At 39.4% G+C, this 22335-nt stretch overlaps 1 protein-coding gene across 4 annotated transcripts in view; it reads right to left on the bottom strand.

The window, feature by feature from the left end:
- The window catches only part of LOC124170622 (protein gustavus), a 95647-nt gene extending 84516 nt beyond the window's left edge, over positions 1-11131 (bottom strand). For all 4 annotated transcript variants that reach the window (XM_046549460.1, XM_046549461.1, XM_046549462.1 and 1 more), the window contains exon 1: positions 10891-11131. The gene's annotated coding sequence lies outside the window, so the exon portion shown is untranslated. The remainder of the gene's footprint in view (positions 1-10890) is intronic.
- Positions 11132-22335: the final 11204 nt, after the last annotated feature.

Raw genomic sequence — 22335 nt, 5'->3', positions numbered from 1 at the left:
CGCAGAATAATTTCTTCACGCCATTTATGTCAATATTGATCCGTCGGTACGTATGAATAAAGTATGAATTTTGTAACGTAAAGCTAAATGTGGAATAGTATTTATTCAATAAATTTGAAAGAAATAGATTTTTACAAAAATACCAACTCCCGTAGAAGTATTGAGAAAGTAATGCAAAGCATATTCCGGAAATGTTATGGATTCAGCGAGCCAATTTTTGAAGCGACACAAAAATCGTTCATTTTTTCGTTCCCATGGAAATACCTCCGTTAAGACGCCCAAGGGCTCTCCTCCAGGGTGTCATAAAACGACCGTTTTCGAAATTAGAATCCTGAGGGTCAGGGATCGGTGATTGAAGAAGGTATAAGGGTTTCAGCTGGTATCTTTCTGGTAGGTCTTTTTGTATGAGTCCCAGGAAAACAACTCACTTTGTCGAGGTTTGAACGCTTTTAATAGAAGCATGGTCTTCGATCGTATCCAAAGATAACGAAATGAACTTCGATGAAACGTGCAAGTACATCGCATGAAAAACCTCCACTGTCTTCACCATAGACCATTTGAGAATCGGTGTCTTGAAGCAAAACATAAAAACGGTGAATGTTGAGCGTTAAAACCCATACAGCTTCAATAACCTTACCGCGGCGCGGCTAATCCAACTCCCGACGCGCGGAGAAGAACCCTGCCGCGCGATCGAAAAATCAATGTAATTTCCGGCGACGCAAACTTATTTCAAAGAAAGCTGCATAAAGACCTCAAGAAATCTTCAAATAATGCTCTCATATAAGTTACTCTGCGCGACCTTGCCGAAAACCTATTTGAAACTCTACCTAAATGTAAAACTTCGTTGAAAAACAGTATCCGCCATTTTGTTACTGCACGGTAAGAATTTATGGGCTGTATTCTTTAAGATTACGGAAAATTAAAGAAAAAACACCATGCTAACAGATTATGTGGTTTTTTATTCGGCAAGAATCCACCCATAACTTCACCATTCACTTACTTTGGAAGATTTTCAGAGAAAATTGAAGACGGGCGTTTTTATGGAAATTTGCTCACGTTTGAGCCTCTGTATCTCAGTAACGGATAGAATCTATGTCAAATGAAGTACATATCAATAAATTTCAATCATTTTTGAGTATACCTGCGAAGTTTCAAGTTTATAACTCAAAAAAAGCCATTTTGTAATTTTGTCCGGCTTTTTCCGATTTCCGCCCACTGTGCAACGCCTTAATATACCTCTATTAAGGGTAATTTGTCATACAAAAGTTAGGAATTGGGCAAGAGTTGACTTATCCTAAATAAAGATTTGGTAATACGACGATGATGTGTAACTGCTCAATGAGTTGAAAGTTGAAATACTAAATAATTACTATGCGTACGCCAGCTTTTTATAAAACATTGATAGCCGGGTTACCTTCTCCTGCGTATTCTAAAAAGTAGAAATTCCACTAGCGCGGTCAGATTTCCGGGGTCCCACCCCAAGGGTCAAGGAAAGGGAAAGATAGGTTTCGAGGGCCTAGTCCCACACAAAAGATTAGTCTATCTTGGAAATGAATTTATGAGATAAACAGAAAAAAATCGTGAATTTAGTGAGTGATAAGTGTTGTAGACAACCGTTTACTAGCTAACAGGCATCAGATGGAGTCAAATACCTGGAAGATACGACTTCTAACCTATCAATGTGAACACAAAAAATATCTGCCAAGACCCTTTTAGAAGCTAGGATTCGTCAAACGTGTTTTGGGAAGGTTTTCGGATGAAAAATTAAAGAGGTGCCACTTCAACTCGACAGTCCGCACCTACGCGGAAAGCTTACTGGATTCGGCGCAGAGACTTAATCCGTGGACGTAACAAACTACAAACGAAAGCTGCGGTATTCCTCAAAAACTGCTACGAGCGAACAGAGCTTTACACAATATAATGTATTATACACATTGCGCCGCAAAAATGTGTACTGTGAGTGAAAAGGAAATGGGCTACGAATTCTGGCTAACGATGCTAAAAACTCCATAAAACTCTCGTTTTCACTCTTAGGAATGAAACGCAGACTACCATGTAGGAAGTTTCGACTGACCAGGAAACTGAAAATATTGTTCACGACATTTCCGAGAATGTCAATAATGCTTACCATTGACGCTCTCGATGTAAGTCGACATTTATCAGCACTAAAAAAAGATTCTCTTAGATATACCTAAAGGCGCCCAATTACTTAAAGAGTACGACCGTCTTAAAAAGGTACCCAGAATATTTTCTTAAAAAAAGATGAGATCTATAGCGGATGCAGGAGATAAGAGCATATTCTTAAATTAATCAAATAACCTTGACATTGAATATTATCTCGTAATCTTAAAGTAAAAATATATTCTCGGGAGCTAAGTGAAGTATCAAACATTCGTTAAACTCGAGAAATTTTAGGCTGCGAACACTAACATCTGACTCAGTTTGGGTATGAAGTCCTCCAAAATCGAAATCAACTCTTACAGCTAGAAGTCAGCGTTAATTTTCTCTCTTAATTGAAAGATTTTTTAAAATATGAAGAAGATTTTCCACTTCGCCACATTCTACCATATTCTTGCACTATAGTTCAAACTGTAGATCATATACCCTTAATAGCACGCTTTATTGACTGAACTTTTGGGCAATGGCCGTAAGTTATCACTGAGCCGAGTACGTATTACGTATGTTTCAGGCCTGTTGCACTACTAAAACATAGTTATGTCGTCATACATACTTACGATGAATAACCCATCCAAGCAAAACCATACAATATAGCGGCACTGAAAACTACCGGTCAGTGTAAAGGCCAGTTTAAAGAGGACGCCTGTTCCAGAGAATGTCCTTACTGGACACGCCAAAAGGGTTTTCCTTGATGATTTACGGGAAGAATCTCATATCAGCTAGGCTATAGAAGAAAAAGAGGGGACAAATAATGCAATCTAACTATGTAAAATATTAAAATAAAACATTAATGGGCTGGCGCCACACGAATAACTCTAACTATTAAGATTTATGCTCTGGCGTACTTTGTTGGGAAACGTGAAGCACATAACTGGTAGTTTCTTCTGTCCACCTAGAAGATTTACTTTTGCGGTAATGTATGAGGTGGAAACAATTCACTTAAATCAGCTAAAAATACATGCCAATTGTTTCAGTAATCCCCAGTAAATATACTGGAAAGGCAAAAATAAATAATTTGACTTAATTTTGGGGGCAAATTGGAAAAAATCGTTGCATTGTCAGCATGACGACCGTCAGTTCCCAACCTAGTACACTTCAATGACTCAAATAAATAACGAATTTTGGTGCCGCATAGATTTTTACGAAATGTATTCGAGTACCCAGGCAGACACTCAAGTACTCTTGTATTCGTCAAAGTACACAAGTATCAGACGAGAACATGAACACCCGTACGAGTAGTCTAACTCTTCCTGACCTTGATACTTGAATGCCTCTGTGAGAAAGTCGATAACATTACCATTACCGATTACCAGCTCATTGAATACTACCGCCGTTAGTCAGTACCCACGAGTTCTCACATAACCAAAGGAATACAAAATACCCATGCATGCACTACCACTTTCAAAAGTCTGTCCGCAAAATCATTGCAGCCGCCTCCCCATGTTTCGGAGGACGATCTTGGCGTTTTGCTGTGTGTTCCTGTCTATTGAGAGCCAAATTGAGTTGATATCGCTGAGCAAACGCTGGAAATTTGACTATTATCCCTGAATAACCCCCTCCCATAGCTTACACGGTCCACTCTCAAAGAATGCGAGAAGCATTTCACCTCTGCATTATGCGAGGTTGTTATTTTATTTTTTTATGAATCGTCTTAAGGTGACAGGAATTCGGAATGCAACACAAAGGAGACAAATAAATTTTCAGCTAAGTGAGAGATTTTTATTCCAAAATGTTTAATTTGAATTATATTGCTGAAAAATGCGTAAATATATGCGCCAGACTGAACAAAACCATCCATACTCTTGATTAAAATCGTTCTCCCAGTCAGAAGAGAGGAATTAAATACCTCTCCAGGGAAGTTACGACACATCAGAAAACAAAAATCGATATCAGGGTAAGCTTCAGATGATGGTCTTTCTTTAAGGCCGTTTTACACGGGGCACGGAATTGCGCAGGTTAGCGCTGCATTAATTTCTAAAATGGCGTGGAATTGCGTGAATGCATGAACTAAATTAGAACAGGGGCTATTTTGCCGTCTCGCATCCACGCATTTTCGCATGTGTTCTAGCAATTCACCGCTCTACACGACGCAATTTGGATTGCGCCTTCGCACGCACGTCAGATAGAGCAATTCCGTGTACCGTGTAAAACGGCCTTAATAGATAATAACTGTGTTCGAATCCTCCATAGATTCATGCACTGCACAGCGTCCACCATGTTTCAATGCGCATCATTTATGGCTTGAGATATATTTTTGTTCGCAGCTCTTCTACACCTCGAAACATCGTGGGTGATTGAGGACGTGAATTGCCAAGTCGAGCAACAACTAACAACAATAATATTTTATGCACGCTTTAATAAATACACAAGAGGCTTAAACTTACCAATGGAAAAATAATTTCTACAAAGGTACATCAACGCGATGGCTAAAAATTTTTTTCATTTCATTCCGATGAGCACAAAGACCCATAAACTGCAAGGCAAATCACGATAAATCACATCCACCATTTCATTGGGAACATCATATTAAACGTGCAATTGAGATACGCTATGGGTCAACGAAGTTCTTTGCATTACTAATTTGACAGGACACAATAAAATTTCATTAACGAATCCACGTTCATGAACTCGAGTCATTTCCGATAGTGGTAAGAGCGCTGCCTTCAGCAAAGCACCTACTTGATAGTGCGTGCTGGGAGGAAATAGACCCGACAATACACCCAAGGAGTGACTTTCAGTAGTGGCGTAACTATGGGGGGATGAGGGGATAGATCCCCCCCCCCCCCAAGCCTCAGAGAAAAAAAATATTCAAGTAAATCTACCGTCTAGTTTTGACATACAATAACTGCATCTCCTTAAAGTTCATTATTTAGTGCCAAAATGATGTAAAATGTATTTCCAGGCAAGCCATTTTCAAAAGTTTTACCAGATTTTGCCTAGGGGGAAGGGGTAGTCACCCCAGGCCATCCCATCCCCCCATTCCTAGTTACGCCACTGACTCTTAGGGTATCATGTGGCTTCTGTAAGGCGGTATTCCCCTCTCTAGGAACAACTCGGCTTTTGCTAGTGGTAGCTCGCGTCGCTCGAATGACTGGGCGAGATTCTCCGTTGCCTATCAAAACCTTAATCGCCGTGCCTATGACAGCGAAGCCCCTTACGAGGGCGCAGGATAAAATAATCAATGACTTGCAGTAACAACCTTAGCCGAGGAGTGCCGCTAAGTCAGAAACCTCGATCCAGAAGTCCTGGTCCATCATCTTCAGTTGCGCGCCATTTGCTTTCAAAATAAAGTTTAACAAAACTTTATTTTAGAGTTTTTCAGGTTTTCAAGTAAAATATGAAAAGCAATACATAAGCAAATAAAATAGAATCTTTTGGGTGCCACCCATCCAAGCCTGGAGAACAGACAACGGACAGACCTGCCTCCGCCGAATATGAACTTCACCTGCTCCAAGGTTTCAAAACCCAAATATTCGGTTACAAAGTCCAAATGTCAAGGTTCATTAACACATACGAGTTAATGCATAAGTGTATGAACGGGAGAATGAACGTAAAATGCATCTTGCAGCCACCCAATTTTAGCGAAGGCAGGGACAAAAAATAGAACTTGTTCCAATAAAAAAATAATTCAGCCGTTCATTTTCTGAACCACCAAACTCTTTCATGCATTCACACATTAACTCAAATTGGTTAAATGATCGTGTAACCAGGCCTAGCGACAGACCTGCTGACGACAGTAATGCCTACCAATGACGTTACTAATTATCGATCAAAATAGCTTCCTGGATACAAATTAATGATAAATATGTACAATACAGCTAAAACAGAGACTGTGTTTGACTCTTAAGAATCATCAACCTTCTGAGTAATGATAAATAATTCATCATCATCATTAGAGAATAATCCTAAGATTGGTTTGACGCAGCTCTCCATTCCGCTCGACTTTTCGTAGCGACGTATTTCTTCTCTTTAAAGTCCTTATTTAAATAATTATACACAAAATGGGACACTGGAATCGATTCCATATTTTTGACGAAATTCTATATTTTCATTATGATTCAGAACACTGGCTAGATAAAATATACGTAATTTATGAAAGTTATCGCTCATAATGTAGACCATACGGAGGAAAATATGAGATGATATTCTCCAAAAACAACACGACTACGTAGCAGCATTAATATGCTACCAAGCTTACGGGTTCGTGCATTATTATATGTAATTTTGCACCACATCATCTCTAAATGAATTGGGAGGTAGGTTAGAGCCTTTGCTTATGGTTCGGTGGTGCCAGTTCGCGTCTAGAGTTAGTGAAATAATATTTCATTAATTTTTGAGCGCAAGGTTTTTTTCTAATGTTATACAACTGGGTCTAAAATGCTGCCGCTGAGTATTTATATTACATCATTACAGCGTAAAACATCCTCCAACGAGCTGATAACTTTCCGCCGTTTAGTTTTCCACGCCGGCCTCCCACGAAAGGGGTCATCCATCAATTACATCAGGCGTCTAAGGGAGGGGCGTGAGGGGGTCTAGCCGGATCTCACTCTCTTGCAAGAGGAGGAGAAAGGGAGTCTCGGAAAATATCACGTAATTCATTTTCACGAGAAAACGAGAAAAATCGCGAGAAAACTCTTATAATTAAGAAGATCACGAGTTTACACCACAATATTTCGACATCTTACACAATATCTACTGAACACCATAAAGTACACTCATTATCAGGGCACAGGCACCACCGACGCGCGGTGTAGCGTACGATCTGGGTAGCAGCGACGAGCAAACCTGCAGTGTTTACGCCCTTATGTCTCGTTGCTTGACGTCTGAATCAACGCTCTCACTCATTCAAAAAGAGTTCTCACGATTATTGCGATGCGTGGGTGAACGGACAGGCATGCAAGACGAACAAGTGCTTCCAGGAAGAAGAAACAAAGTTAAGTAACGCAGGGAGGCATAAGTTCCCTATAAAGGGAGACTGGGTGCTGCATGTTCATTCGGCATGAAATCGATAACGCTCTCTATAGTCATAATCCAGTTTTGGATAAAAATTAGTGAAGCAAATCGTGTTCCGTTGAATAAATGAAACGCAATCAAGCACAAAATTATGTTCTTACACTAAAAATACGCATTTTGAAAAACCCCACGAGAGAGAAAACGGGGGTCGAGTCAAATATCCCGACATCTCAGCAAGAGATGAGGGGGATTGAGTAAAAATTCGCGAAAGTCCACTCACTCAATAAATGAACACCCCAAAATAATATGCTATGGTTAATTCCTGCCCTAGTATGAATTTCCGTCCCTTGTTTTTCACATCCTTCCATCATCATCATCTCCATCCGATCCTGTTTGGTGATTAATGCGCCCGTATTTAACAATCCAGGAACACTGTACGCGAAATATTGATATTCCTCTGAAAAATTACATGTTTGGAGAATTTCAAAACATTTCCAAGCAATTTTTGTAAGCGAAAAGCGATATAAGCGAAAAAGTAAGCTATGAAGCCGTTAAAACTATCTGATTCCGTAATGACAGTTGGCCAGGCCACATTCTATGAGGAATGAAGAGTCGGTGGAAGAACATATACGAAACGAAAAATCATACAATTATAGAATTTTCGATATATATCACTGTCATTCGAGGCAACACCCACTACACCTCCGAGTAAATTCTACTGCATTAGCGGAAACACATTGCATGCACTGTGAATTAAAAGTTTATAATTATATTATACTCATTTATTTGAACTTTTCATAGCCAATAGTATCTATGTCAATGACACGAACATACTTAAAAATCGTCCATGGTTAAGCAATTATTTTGCATAAATATATATCGCCGAAAGTCTTCAGTGATCCTGGATGGTGTTTATCGATGACGATGCGTATCCCCTAATTCCATGAAATAAAATTCAAAACAACAACTCGCAGGAAATATATGAATACAAACGAATGCGTAGTTATTCAAAGAATGATGAGAAATAAGGCGATAATCCCCACTCATTTCATCAATATGGTATTTATTTTTCAGCTCTACGAGAGGTTAATATTAAATACGAATCTGAATGCAAAAAAAAACTCAAATATTACAGAATTTACCCTCACACGTTAGAGAGTGATAGACAACCTAATGGTAAAATGAACATAAAAGTGTGAAAAACAACAACTTCAAGACAATAATTCAGCAAAACGTAATAGACTATCAATTAAAGATCACACTCTAGAGTTTTGAAGAGAATGTAATGGGACCGAGTCCAAATTGCAATCCAATACAAATAATACGAAGCGAACACGAAAACATGTTCAACGTTGCATGCATGCTCATACATTCACTCCCATGCATTACAGTGTAGCGTATAGTGTCTCAGAATTGCCGGCTGCTTCACTGGGGCTCTACTTATTTCCTGACACTGAACTCGGCGACTGGTCTAGAATAATTAACAATATCGGAGAAATATATAGTGACGAATTCCCTGGTTTCTAAACATATCTTCTTAGGGATGGCTGTGACCTATTTGGCATGTGCCTGTAAACTCACAGGATCCTAATATCATATCCTCGTGACTGAAGTACCTCGGGGCCTTGACGGCAACGTTATTCGGGGAAGAGATTTGTTGTATACAGATCAGTCATGGCAATAATGCTATAGAAATCCGCTAGGGGAGAAATTGGGAGGCAAAATACAAACAAAAACAGAAGAAAAAAACCTCTGATGACAGGTAAAAAGGTGTGGTATTGTGACACCACGACAACATTATTCAATTCAGATCAAATAAATTTGAGACTGAACTTAAGGCTGGAAATAACGCGTCGCGTTAAACACTCAGGAATACTATGCACTATCAAGGATATTACATAGACGCATATCATACTGACATTAGCAGACACAGTGCTTCAATTACGGTAAATTTACGGCAGAAAAACACTTGGAGCATTATTTCCAATTTATCAATAAATCAGAGGTTCCCCGAAAGTTTTTGCGGCGAATATTATAAGACAAAGGCGAAGGTTTGCACATTTCACACAAATAAGCAACTTGTGAAAAGGCAAGAAAAGACGGCAAAAATAGCGTTAAAAGACGACGAAATTGTGCCGATTAAAAAAAGATATCGCATGTCATTTGTCACACTTAGTCAGTGTTCCAGCAAGGAATAAGAAATTAATCACTCATCTATGGAATCTACACTCTCTATTACGGCCTCAGGAAAATCATAGGGCCCCTTTATCTCATATTAGTTCTTACAATAGGCACACAGTAACAAAGGGAGCTACGGTGGCATGTCTCCAACCTTGAAGTAGGGATTTTTAAAAAAATAATGCTATTAAGGTACTCAATAGATAAAAAAACGTTCTTCCTGAAAATTAGTAGATCAAAATTGGTACTTTACGGTCGATCCCTCTAGTATCAAAGTCGATATGTATCAAAAAGCTGGAAATAACGATTTTGTGAGCCAACATTTTTCTGGCCCACCCAACCAAACATTATCCAACCCACCGCAACATTATCACGTCACCATTTCCAGCGTTATACAATGCACTCCAGCATTATCCAACCAATCTCAATATCATCCAACACACTTCAACATTACCCAATCCACTCTGTAATTATTCAACCAAAACATTATCCTGGCCACAACAAAAATTCAACGATCAGGATACCATGCAATCATAACATGAAGGAACCCAATTTCAATATGAAATAACCCATCATAACATAGTCCGAACCTCCGCAACATAAAAATCAGCATCACAACATAAACGTTACTCCCGCTATATTAGGATAAGCAATGACGGAAGGTGCACTCTCCCAAGAACATGGCCGACAGCAAACATTGCAGTTCGAACTTGGAAATGGCCGTGAAATCGCCAAAAATAAAGTTATGAGAGTGAAAGTTATGTAGTTCTAATGCGCAAGGTTAGCAAGTAATGACGCAACGTAAAAGTCAATGGCAAGTGCTAGGTAAGTAATCAAAAGCATTTATGAAAAGATACCCTCAGCCCGACAATACACCAAAATCAGGATTAAATGTCATATGCCCGATGTAAACAAAACCCAAGGCCAAATTTGGAGTCACTACCAGATATAATATTGATATTGGATATCTAACTTTAAAATGCCCCAAGTATAATATGTACTTCTTAGCTTAGTGAGCATAACTAATCAACGAGATTGATCATAGAATAGTAAAAATGGATTGTTAATAATTCGTCAGCAACCAACCAAGAGATGAGTGGGTTTTTCGATAATTACATCCTGGAAACATAAATTACACAACCTTACTAACGATCAAATCCCAACTGTCTCATAGTGACAACAATGCATTCCACGCACAATTTAAGTAAAGGGTCCTTCAAAGATTCAAAGAAACATGTTATTCACCCACTCATAACTATTAGGACGAAAATATGTGCAATTAACAACATAATTATCATCCGGTCACCAAGCTAAACTAAGAGTATCGGATTGTAATGCCGGTGTGGTATTTAATAGCAACAAATCAAGAAGAGGCTAAAATAATGATATCCCTAACGTCATAAACCCTAGTTCTCATAAATTCAACTAACCACTTGTAAGCCACCTTCTGTGCCGTTTTTTCTAGTACAGGAGGATAGAAGAATTCAAACTCAAGAGCTCGTCAGAGACAACATCAAAACAAAACAGTCCAGTTATGTGGTAATCATGAAAATTATCTAACAGAATTACACTCTTTCTGACCTTGTTTGTGTATCCAGAGAAGTATTCCAATGCTATTGAGAGTCCTTCATCCACTAAGTATAGTAAGCTGATCCAAAAACAGATGCGAAACGGGAAATAGCCACAAATTAATCGAGGCACAACACACGCAACATTTCACCACCACACACGACGAGGATAAACGGGGACTGAATAAGACTGGCCCCTTCCGTCAGAAGTGGCTTCCAGTCCTTCCAGTGGCCCCAGTCCCCCAGTGGGCTACCCAAAGCCAGGTCACGTGACCATCTACGTAGTTCATTTTATGACCGCTAGGAAGCAGATGCATCCAAATAGACACCGTGAGGGAAACTTGAATTTGACTACAGTGCGCTAGAATTTTTTTCCACTTTTTACTTTCTGACAAATAATTGACATATAATTTTCACGGACTAAAATCTAATTAAAAGAAAATGAGCAGTTTCAATAGCACAATATTGGTAAATAATCAATAATATAGGTAAAATAGATAGATTAATATGGATTCAGGTTGATCTGAAAAATCAATTTTTTTGAGTAAATTTCCCCCCTGCAATTATGTGTTTGATTGAATCAAACTAAGGAGTGGATATTTTGAGATCTCTTGCTTAACCTTAGTAAGGAGTTTGATTGAGTATATTGCCAACTAAAGGGTTTGTCAGAAGAGCTCCTAGTTAGCAGGGGTGGGTACCTATCTTACTCCTAACTACATATAGGAGCTCCTGCGACACATAATTCCTTACATATGCTTTTAAATTTGATCAGAAAGTTATCAATGCATTTTGATGAATATTAACCTAATATTTTCTAACCTAATATCTGATTCTGTATATTTAATTTAGTCATTAAAAATTTTACTGTTCCACAGAGGAAAATTTCACAGTTTGAAGCATTTAAGCTGTCGGCAAGTGGCAAGAGGTGAAAAGGGATATAAAATAGATGTTCGTGAAAATATGGATTTGAAGTATTTGAGTACATAAGAGTATTAAAAAACTTGCATTGTGGTAGTGGCAAATGATATTCGAATCCTACCATGAAAAGTACCCTAAGTAGGAGGTGGTCGCTGGGGTGGTATGATTTTGTGAGATAAACTTGCAAGAATGTGAAGAGATTTTTCATTAATGCAGTTGGCGGGAATCATATTTATTGGTAGGCGATACAATGATACAGTATAATGTTAACAAGTATGCCCAGTGGCACCAACTCCATGGGGCCAGAGCCCCCTCAAAAATTCGTTATGGGTGTGAGGAAAAAATGTGTCAGACTTGTCGATTTTTCCGGGATATCAATAGTCGAGTTATCAGCATTCTAATGTTGATCATATGACTCTTCTAAAATGCATAAAAAACTTAAAATCCACCACTTATAAAATTTCCCGGGGCAACATCCCCAGTTTGGGCTCCCCAATATTTTTTGAAAGTCTGTTTGCGTTTGCGCACCTGAGTATGCCTGTACAGTATTGAATGAGCTGGGGAAGGTTTGCCTTTTTTAAATTTTATCTTGTCTTGGTGTGGCGATTCTCATTGCCTCTTTAATATTGCAGCACAATCATTTAATTTCTTGGGGCAAGAGTCTTATTGTGAATATTTTCTCAAATTTTCATGGTCAAGACTCTCTGCCTGACCATTCAATTTATTCATCAATTTATTTTGTATCAGTTTCATTCCAAATAATTGCTTCCTTCTACTTTTTATGCATTTAGCATTTTGCTGAATTTTTAATGAGCATATCTGATCACTAGATATAATATTTTTTCTCCAATATTTCTGGCTAAGACAATTGATAAGTTTCTCTATGGTTACACATATTTGTTTCCCCTGTGGTTCTTCAAGTTCTCTGCATTTCCTTACGTTACATTCTCTTGCATATTACCATATGCCAACCAGAAATGTTTTGATACTGTTGTACGTGTATCAGTGTTGCAGTGAGGGGGTGGTTTCAGGGGATAAACCCCCTCCCCCAGAGCTCAGAGAGATTTTTAAGTTTAATCCATTTTACTTAATTGGATTGATATTACTAATAGAATAGTGTAAGGATTCATAAAATATGTCTCAGAAAGCTGTAAAACTCCCCATTTTGAACCATTTATCTTAAAATTCTGCAACTTATGAATCTTGCACCTCCCGCTTATCCTGGTGGGTATTCCATACCCCCACACACACCAGTATTAAGTGCACCTAAACACCCCACAGCCTTAATTCCTAGCTGCCCCCTTGGTGTGTATTGCTATTCTAATAAATTCTTCCTATCTGTGCAAAAGAATTGACATTAATGATTACATAACATATTTTCTGTACCAGCTTGCATAATGGATGTTTTTGTGAAGCTTAATAGGGTAGTTCCCTTTATCAAAGAAAACGACGGGAATTGATTGTGATTCGTTACTCACCAGTAGTGTATTCATTACATATTAATTATTTGGATTTAGAATTCTCAGTTTAGACGAATGATAATGGTCAATTTTAACCTCATTTGCAAAAGGCCAGATTGGCGCCCATGCGATGCCACTCCATGTGATGTCACAGGGACGTAGTTTCTATACGAATAGATAGGAGTTTTATATCGTCTGAGATTACCAATGCATGCATGAGACCCAGAGGTCAGGGAAACATCTCTTGATAATCACCTATTAAAACTGCCTGAGGTCGGAAAGTTTCCTTCTTTTGATAAGTTATTAATAATCCTTATTTAAGCCAAGCAAGCTACCTGCTAGCAGCCGGAATCGCAGCGGCGCACACATCCTCGCCCCAAGGTCACCTCACACGGCGACAGCGGGAACCAGAATGACATCACAGGGGCTTTTCCCAGAATTCATACTTCGCCGTCCCATTTTCATGCGGTTGAAAATTTTCAATTTTCATTTAATTGCAAAAAATAGATATTGTCATTTAAAAATCTAAAAGCGTGAAGTACGTGCTCCAGGAATAATATTCTTTCGATATAGGCAATTTAAAAAAATAGGAAACCACCCTATTCCTTATTCTATCAGTGAAAGAAACCGCCCAAGGTAAAAATAAGTCCTGTCACAGTGGAGAAAGGTCGTTGTTTTGGGAGGATAGTTAATTACAATTGGTGGTTTGCAATACCTCTCAGAGATAATGTGTCCAAGGTCTGAAATGCATAGGCAACTTTATTTTAGATAATCATAAATTCTTTTTTAACATTGCCTGCAAAGCTGGCGAAATTAAAGCTTTCATTTGAGAGCAACTTTGAAGATTACCATCCATGTTTTATAAGGGGCTCCCCCTTGGTCCAACCCCTGTGTGCAGCACTATCATCACTGCTGTTGAAATTATTGACGTCTAGATAGTGGTAACGTTATTTTAATATCAAACACAAATACAATGAGAACTTCTTCTTCACACGAAACAGAATTGACTTCAACTGAGCACATGGTGTGAATCGCACAGCATGCTACAACCAACCATCGATATATCGATAGTATCTAAGCAAAGTATCGAATGTAGTTAATTTGCTTTTCAATACTTCCTCTCAAACAAACTACACACAAGTTAAATTTATTGCATCAACTAGACCCAGCATTTCACACAAAGTCTTAAATCGTGGCCTTGCCAATGGCTTAGTGAGAATGTCAGCCACTTGTTTCAAACCCTCGACATGTCCAATGTTCAATGTTCCATCACTGCACTTTTCCCGTACAAAATGGTATTTAACATCTGTATGTTTCGATCTCTTATGAAACTCTGGGTTATTTGCAAGTTTTACAGCGCTCATATTATCAACTAGTAACTTTGGTGAGTCTTTTAAACATGTCACTTCAGAAAATAATCTTTTCAACCATACCAGTTCTTTAGCTGCTTCACTTGCTGCCACATACTCAGCCTCAGTGGTGGATAATACAACACTTCTTTGCTTTTGACTAAACCAAGAAATGGCACCCCCTGAGTACATACAAACCACCCCAGTCCGTGAATGTCTAGTTTTTATATCACCAGCATAGTCTGCATCACTGAATCCATGCAACACTTGCTCTGGGGAATCAACCTTATACAACAATCCATAGTCAGCTGTGCCACGTAAATACCTGAATAATCTTTTCACATTTTTCCAGTCTTTGTTTGAGGGGCTCTCAAGGGATTGGGAGACAATACTCACGGCATAGGCTATATCAGGGCGTGTAGCCACCATTAGGAACATAAGGCTCCCTACAGCCTCACGATACGGTATACTGGCATCCAAGGGTTGATCCTCAGTGCCATCGTCACCACCAGAGGCACCAGGTTCGGCGGGTGTCGAGACAGCATTTGCATCAGCAAACTGGAACCGCTCCAGAACCTTCTTCGTGTATGAACCTTGGCTCACAAAAATTGAACCATTGCTTAGCTGCTGAATTCCCATCCCACTAAGAGGGCCCATAGTGATTTTAAACTCCATCTTTAGATGCTCTAAAAACTCACTCATTTCCCCTTCATCTGTTCCAGCAATCAGCCCATCATCCACATAGATTACAATTAACAGTTTTTTGTCCATCCTATTCCTCACAAATAGGCAATGGTCAGCAGAGCTCCTCTTCATCCCCTGTTTTGCTAAAAATGCAACCAGTCTGTTATTCCAGCAGCGAGGCGCCTGTTTCAGTCCATATATGCTTCGATTTAAGCGACAAACTCGGTTTGTACCATCCTCATACCCCTGTGGTTGCTGCATGTACACTTCTTCTTTAAGTTTTCCATAAAGAAAAGCTGTTTTCACATCAAATTGTTGAAGCTTCAATCTTTCCTCAGCAGCCACACTAAGAACCGATCGTACAGTCTCGAATCTTGCCACTGGACTAAAAGTTTCTTCGTAGTCAATACCTAGGCGTTGAGTACAACCTTTCGCTACCAAACGTGCTTTGTAGCACTGGACTGCCCCATTGGCTGGATGGGTTTTCACACGAAAAACCCACCGATTATTTATGACCTTTTTTCCATTTGGTAAATCAACTAGAGTCCACACTTCATTCTCTTTCAAGGAGTTCATCTCATCTTCCATGGCACTCTTCCACAAGTCTCCATCTTTTGAATTTATCGCTTCACTAAAAGATGATGGAGATGTTGACTCTGCTGCCATGACATAGTCCTTCAGATATGCAGGCTGCTTTACTTGCCTTTTGGGACGCAGCTGGGGCATCTCTTCATCTTCAGATGGTTCTTCCTCTACTTCTGAGTCGTCCACGGATTCAAGATCTCCTACCTCCTGATTATTGTGTGGTTCAGTATTATTCTCATCCACATTTCTCTTCTCAGGATGATTACTGATTCTAAACTCTGACTTATTGGGCAAAACTTCTATTGGTTTAAACAAAACATCTCGGCTCATTATTACTCTTTTTGAGTTTGGCAGCCAGCACCTATATCCATCCCTTTCATCGCAGTATCCTACAAATCTGGCATATGTTGATTTCTTGTCCCACTTCCTCCGGCGTTGCTTAGCAACATGTACATAGCATTCTGCACCAAACACTTTCAAGTGCTCTACATTAACAGGACCTTTTTTCAGCCATACTTCCAGAGGGGATTTTCCATATACCTTTGACGGACCCGTACGATTCAAGACAAAGCATGCTGTATTCACAGCTTCCGCCCATAGTCCTTTAGGAAGATTTTGTGCATGCAACATAGATCTTGCACTCTCCACTAAAGTTCTATTTTCACGTTCTGCCACTCCATTCTGTTCTGGAGTGTAGGGCATGGACATCCGTATCTTAATACCTTTCTTTTGAAGGATTCTTCTAACACGTGCATTGTTAAATTCAAGTCCACCATCACTCATAAAAGTTTTTATCTTGTTACCTTCATTGTCTGCCTCATTCAAAAATATTTCAAGGTAATGAGGAACCATATCTTTTGTCTTCAAAAAGAATACTCGGCGGTAACTGGAAAAATCATCCTTTAGCAGTAAGAAGTACCTACTTCCTCCAAACGATGAGGTCTCCATCGGCCCACAGAGATCAGCGTGGATGATCTCACCAACGGTATCAGGTCTGCAGTCTCGAGTTTTGTAACTATCACGGTGCTGCTTTCCCATCACACATCCAACGCAGAACTCTTCTTCTGCTTGAACTTCAATACCCCTACTTTTCAGTACCTTCTTTACGTGCTGTTTACTTTGATGACAGAGCCTTTCATGCCATAATTGAAGACTAGCATCGACTGCTGTAACGTTGACTTCATTAGAGTCCTTTGGACGTTGGACAGTCATTTTTAATTCGTACAACCCAGTCTCCGTCTTCACTCCCACAAGTTTCACTAGCCCATTTCTTTTGAAGATGCACTTTCTCGCATCCGCACTAAATTTAAATCCCTTTTCTACAGTCCTTCCTACAGAGAGTAAATTCCTTCCCAATTCTGGAACATACCAAACATCTCTAATATCACATGAAACAAGGTTTTTGTCTATTGACGCCTTCACACTCACAGTCCCACAGCCATGCGCCTTAATTACTTCACCATTTCCTATCGTGATATTCACAGGCTTAGTAAAAGGAGTGTAGTCCATGAAGTAACCCTTATTATTAGACATATGCTGAGAGGCACCAGTGTCTGCAAGCCATGCTTCTCTAGGCACATTATTACCCTCAACTAAGAAAGATAAAAAACTTGCACCCTTGCCTGAAAAATGTTTGTTCCTCTTTTTACCTTGTTCAGGGCACTTGTTCGCTAGATGACCACGCTGATGGCATTTAAAACATTTTCTAGTCTCTTCTTTACCTTTCTTCGATTCGGCTTTCACAGCAAAAGCAGATGAGTCTATTTCCTTTTCCGGAAGCCTCATCTCAATTAATCGAAGTCTCTCAATCAGAAGATTGATAGAACGATCAGGAATGGGTATACTCTCCCACACACTTTTGAATTCAAAGTATTCCCTGGGTAAAGTCGACATAATTCTGCTCATCAAGAGCAATTCAGGGAGCACAGCATCGGTCAATCGCTTCAGCTCGTCATTCAGGTCCGTGAAGTCCTTCTGGAGACGAGCAACGTACGCTGCGATGTCTTCGGATTCCTTTTTCTCTGACGAGAAAAATTTCTCCATCAACCGATCCACTCTTTGGCCCGAACTTTGCTCATATACTGACAGCAGCTTCTTCCAAATTTCTTCAGCAGTGGCACATGTCGCAGTCAATTCAACATCAGCATCACCCATGCTACTCACGAGTATAATTTGTGCCAGAGAGTCGGCTTTTTCATACTCTCGCACAGCAAGTCTATGCGCAGTAATTTCACCTTCAGAAGCAGCCGTGGCAAGTATACCGGGATGTCTTCCTCCGTGAACTACATCGGCCACTTCGTGATGCTTCAAGAATAATTCTATTTGCCGTTTCCATCTACTCCAATTTTCCGCACCCTTCAGTTTTTCAATATTGGCTCGGAAATCCATTTTATAGTCCATTTGGAACATAGAACCGAAGAACAAAGTTGCGATTGGAGTTCACAAAAAAATAACGTTCTCACTAAAACTGACCGCACATTTCCGGTGATTAAGCAGTCTGGGCCCATAACCTGTTGAAATTATTGACGTCTAGATAGTGGTAACGTTATTTTAATATCAAACACAAATACAATGAGAACTTCTTCTTCACACGAAACAGAATTGACTTCAACTGAGCACATGGTGTGAATCGCACAGCATGCTACAACCAACCATCGATATATCGATAGTATCCCAGACGGCACAGAATCCTCCGTATCTAATTCGTATGCAGATAGTATCCATTGACAAAAAGCGACGAAGCGATAGTCAATGGATACTATCTGCATACGAATTAGATACGGAGGATTCTGTGCCGTCTGGGATCTAAGCAAAGTATCGAATGTAGTTAATTTGCTTTTCAATAACTGCCTCTATTGAAATCAACAATATTATCAGTCAGTCACCGATAACCTGCTTAGTGATTTTAAAACTGAGTAGTATGCATAAGAATTACTGACAAATATTAGGGAAGGTCCCAGCCAGGGAATTCTACACTCTCCCCAAGGCTTCCTACACCCTAGTTGTCATCTAATTGATTAGACAAATACTATAGTATACACATCAGTAGCGGAGCGATAGAAGCAATGTTGTGCTTTAGGGGCTGAGGGCCAATTCTCATAGTACTCCAAATTTCTGCACCCTCCAGTCTGTCTTCAAAACTTTCATCCTCTGCACCTCCATATATCAAGACTTTGCACCCTCCCTGTTGAGACTGGGATTAACCAGGCTTATATTTTATGATTTATAAAATGCTAGTATGCATTGGGCAAACCGGCATGCAGTGATAATCAACAATACTTGGGGGACGCATGTATCAGAAGTAGGGACTTTAACTCTGATTATTGGTGAGTCATGTTTTTATATTATAAAACATTTAATTAAATTCTGTTTGAGAATATTTTGAGAACTATTAACTTTTTATGCCATCAGCATTAGTCAAATTCAGCAGCAAATTATGTACTAACAGGGATGATAAAAGGTGCTCTATGAAGTACTAGTTCATGAATAATCCATGTCAAGGATATATGTATGCAACAAAATCTTTTCATCCAGGACATTTTTAGTTTGAGTCCCACCTGGGTAAGTTGCCCCTATCCTGGACATGGATGTTCGTGTGTGTTCAATTGCTTACCCGTTACAAAAACCCAGATATTAAGGGCAATATAGTGTGGTTTTCAGTGTATGAGAATAAAGGAATACATAAAATGGTTGCATCAAGCACTCAATAAATCACATACATATATTATTATTTTTACCAACCGATCTCAGATGAATCTGGCGAGTTCTGTTCGAGATGGAAAACCAAGCGTTGTGACTAGACAAGTGGACTCACCCACAAAACCATTCATAGATATCTGATGAAGCAGAGTAGGCCTGAGAGAGAAACCCATCAAGGTGCTGAGTCCCACCTCTAGCTCCTTTGCCATCCAACAGAAAAGGAAGGTGCCATTATTATAACTCATATTTTGAGGCCAACTGCAATACAAGTTAAAATTTGGGTGCTAATTACTATTATTCTACAATAATGCATAGGAACAATATGATTCCTGGCTTATAACTCCTCCCTTGTCCCATTGACCAATTCAAAATAACAGGTTAAATTTGACTTGTCTCAGGTTGTAATGCACAGATATTGAGATGTTCAGGCCACTACATTAGTTGTTAGTTTATATTTCATTTGATAATTTTATTTTTTATGGTCCTTTTTTATTTATACCCGCAACTTGCTCATAAGAGGTCTCACCTTGGGTAAAAATGTCTCATTTGTAGAGTCTCTTGGTTTTATGGTGTTCCCACGCATTATAGAAAAGCTATCGTAATTGGAGGTTTGAATGTGGTGTTGAACCTCAAGAATTAGGTAGTGATTGTATAAAACAGGTGTGTCTGCACATGATCAAGAGATAAAATACCAAGTGAGTGCAGGGAAGGGAGTCTTGTTGAGAGAGTTCAGTGAGGGATGTGTCATCTGGGACTCGACTGAGACAGGCCATGCTTAGTAAGAGACAGAATAGATATCCATGACATCCATAAATGAGAAAATTGCTGATGATGGCACTATCGTCATGGCATTGCTGCTTCAGTCCTCATGAGAAAGTACCAGAGACAGTGGAACTCAATCCCTGCATCCTAGTGCAGCTTCAGCACAAAGTTATGTTGGTCATTTGTTGTGCTCTTGGAACCAATGTGGGACAGGTTCCATTCATTGAGTAAGGTTTCATAGAAGGAATTTTCCCTAAGTCTCCCACACCAGTGCACACATATCACATTTACCCCAGGCATTGTTCCCTTTAATGTCAGAAGAACTTCAATTCCCCAAAGCCAGCAAACCAAGAGATATTGTGCATTACAGCCATGTTAAGAGTCTGACAAAGGGAGCAAATTATCAATTTATTAGTCATCATGGAAAGACTTGTTATTTGCAAGTGCTTCATCCTATCCTTTGGGACTAAATAATTGAGTAATTCTTTCCCATCCTCATCATTGCCACAGAAACAGGGTGAGAGACTTGTACTTTCAGTGGACATGCTGATGCCATCATTCATTGGCAGTTTATGTCATTTTATTAATTTCCATTTTGTCACATACACATTTAACCCTTTTGAGATGGTGGAGTTCTCACCTTAGCATGACTGCTGTACTGAGCCCCAAGAGACTCTTCCGTCCCCTCCGTACATAGCATTTTTGCAGGACATTCGTTAAGAAGGGATTCACGCACACTCAGCACCAACCTTTTCCGACCCTTCCTAGCAGGGACTCCGCATTATCTTGGACTCCGAGGGTAGTTGGGCTCCCTCCTTTCGGGGTTTATAAACCTACCAGCGGCATTCGTTTGCGGTCAGTCATGCTTTGTTCACATGAATTAGCTATAAGGATAATTGTTGGTAGAACGTAAATTGTAGGCTTCAAACTGAATTCCTCGCTTTATTCTAAGAATCATCAAATTTTGAAAGAAGCTCTATCGTCAATATTAACGGACTCAATGCAGCAACAATTTCCACGTTGATGTTTACACTGCAATCGAGATACAAGTTAATATTTATTGTAGAATTTGGTTCAAAAATCGTAGACGCTGCTCAAAAGACAAATAATTCAATTCTTAGTATATATTTTTTGAGAGAGAAACAAATATTTATTTCGCAAAATGACTGGATAACCATTTGTATGACCAAGGTCCCTTACCAATAAGAGGGGTTATATAAGATGAGGGGTCCTGGTATCTGCTCCAAGATTTCGAGGGTAAAGCCTAAGCCCCGTGGTGTTGGGTTCCAAAACAAAGACATTGCAAAGCCGCGACCATCATAAAAGAGAGAGAGCTAGGAAACGTATACATTCAGCATTCGATCACCTGCTTAGGAAAATCTCCAAAGAAAATTTGCGGCTTTCTTATACTGGGTCAAGAAACGTCCAGATGCATATTTTCATCTTTAGTATGGATAAGGTTAAGGATTCCTTCATCCCCATCCCTGACTACTAATGCTTACGATTTAGGCTAGTCTCTATTTAGTTTCTGTATAATCTTCTTCTCTGCTGTTTTTTGTGTGGTAATAAATGTACAAATGTATAGAAACATTAGGAGAAGTGTTTTTTCCTGAGTGATTGCCAGATTTATACTGCTCCTGCAGTAAATGACATTTTTCGCCCTACAAAGCTGTCTGATTCCATGGCTTTTGCTCCCAACCCCCTGAATATTAACTTGTTCCATACTTTCCCAAGTGAGGCTAACCATGGGCCACCACTTTAGGCTGCAGATCTCAGGGGGTACCCCTTATAGGAAGTGATTGAAATACCATTTGCTTCTAAGCGTATAGTCGTGCAAAAGACTGAGGTGATCATCTAAGATTCAACCAATTACATTACCAAGAGCATTTGGAACCAAAAACATTCATTGCAGGCCTAAAATTATTTACCTTTTAAGAAGCCTGAAATTTTTTTGAATAAATAAGTTTACTTCCCTAACAAAAAATGGAAAGATGGGGAGAC

This window comes from Ischnura elegans, chromosome X, assembly GCF_921293095.1.
Source record: "Ischnura elegans chromosome X, ioIscEleg1.1, whole genome shotgun sequence".
Taxonomy (NCBI): Eukaryota; Metazoa; Arthropoda; class Insecta; order Odonata; family Coenagrionidae; genus Ischnura; species Ischnura elegans.
This window is presented reverse-complemented; position numbering and strand designations above follow the sequence as displayed.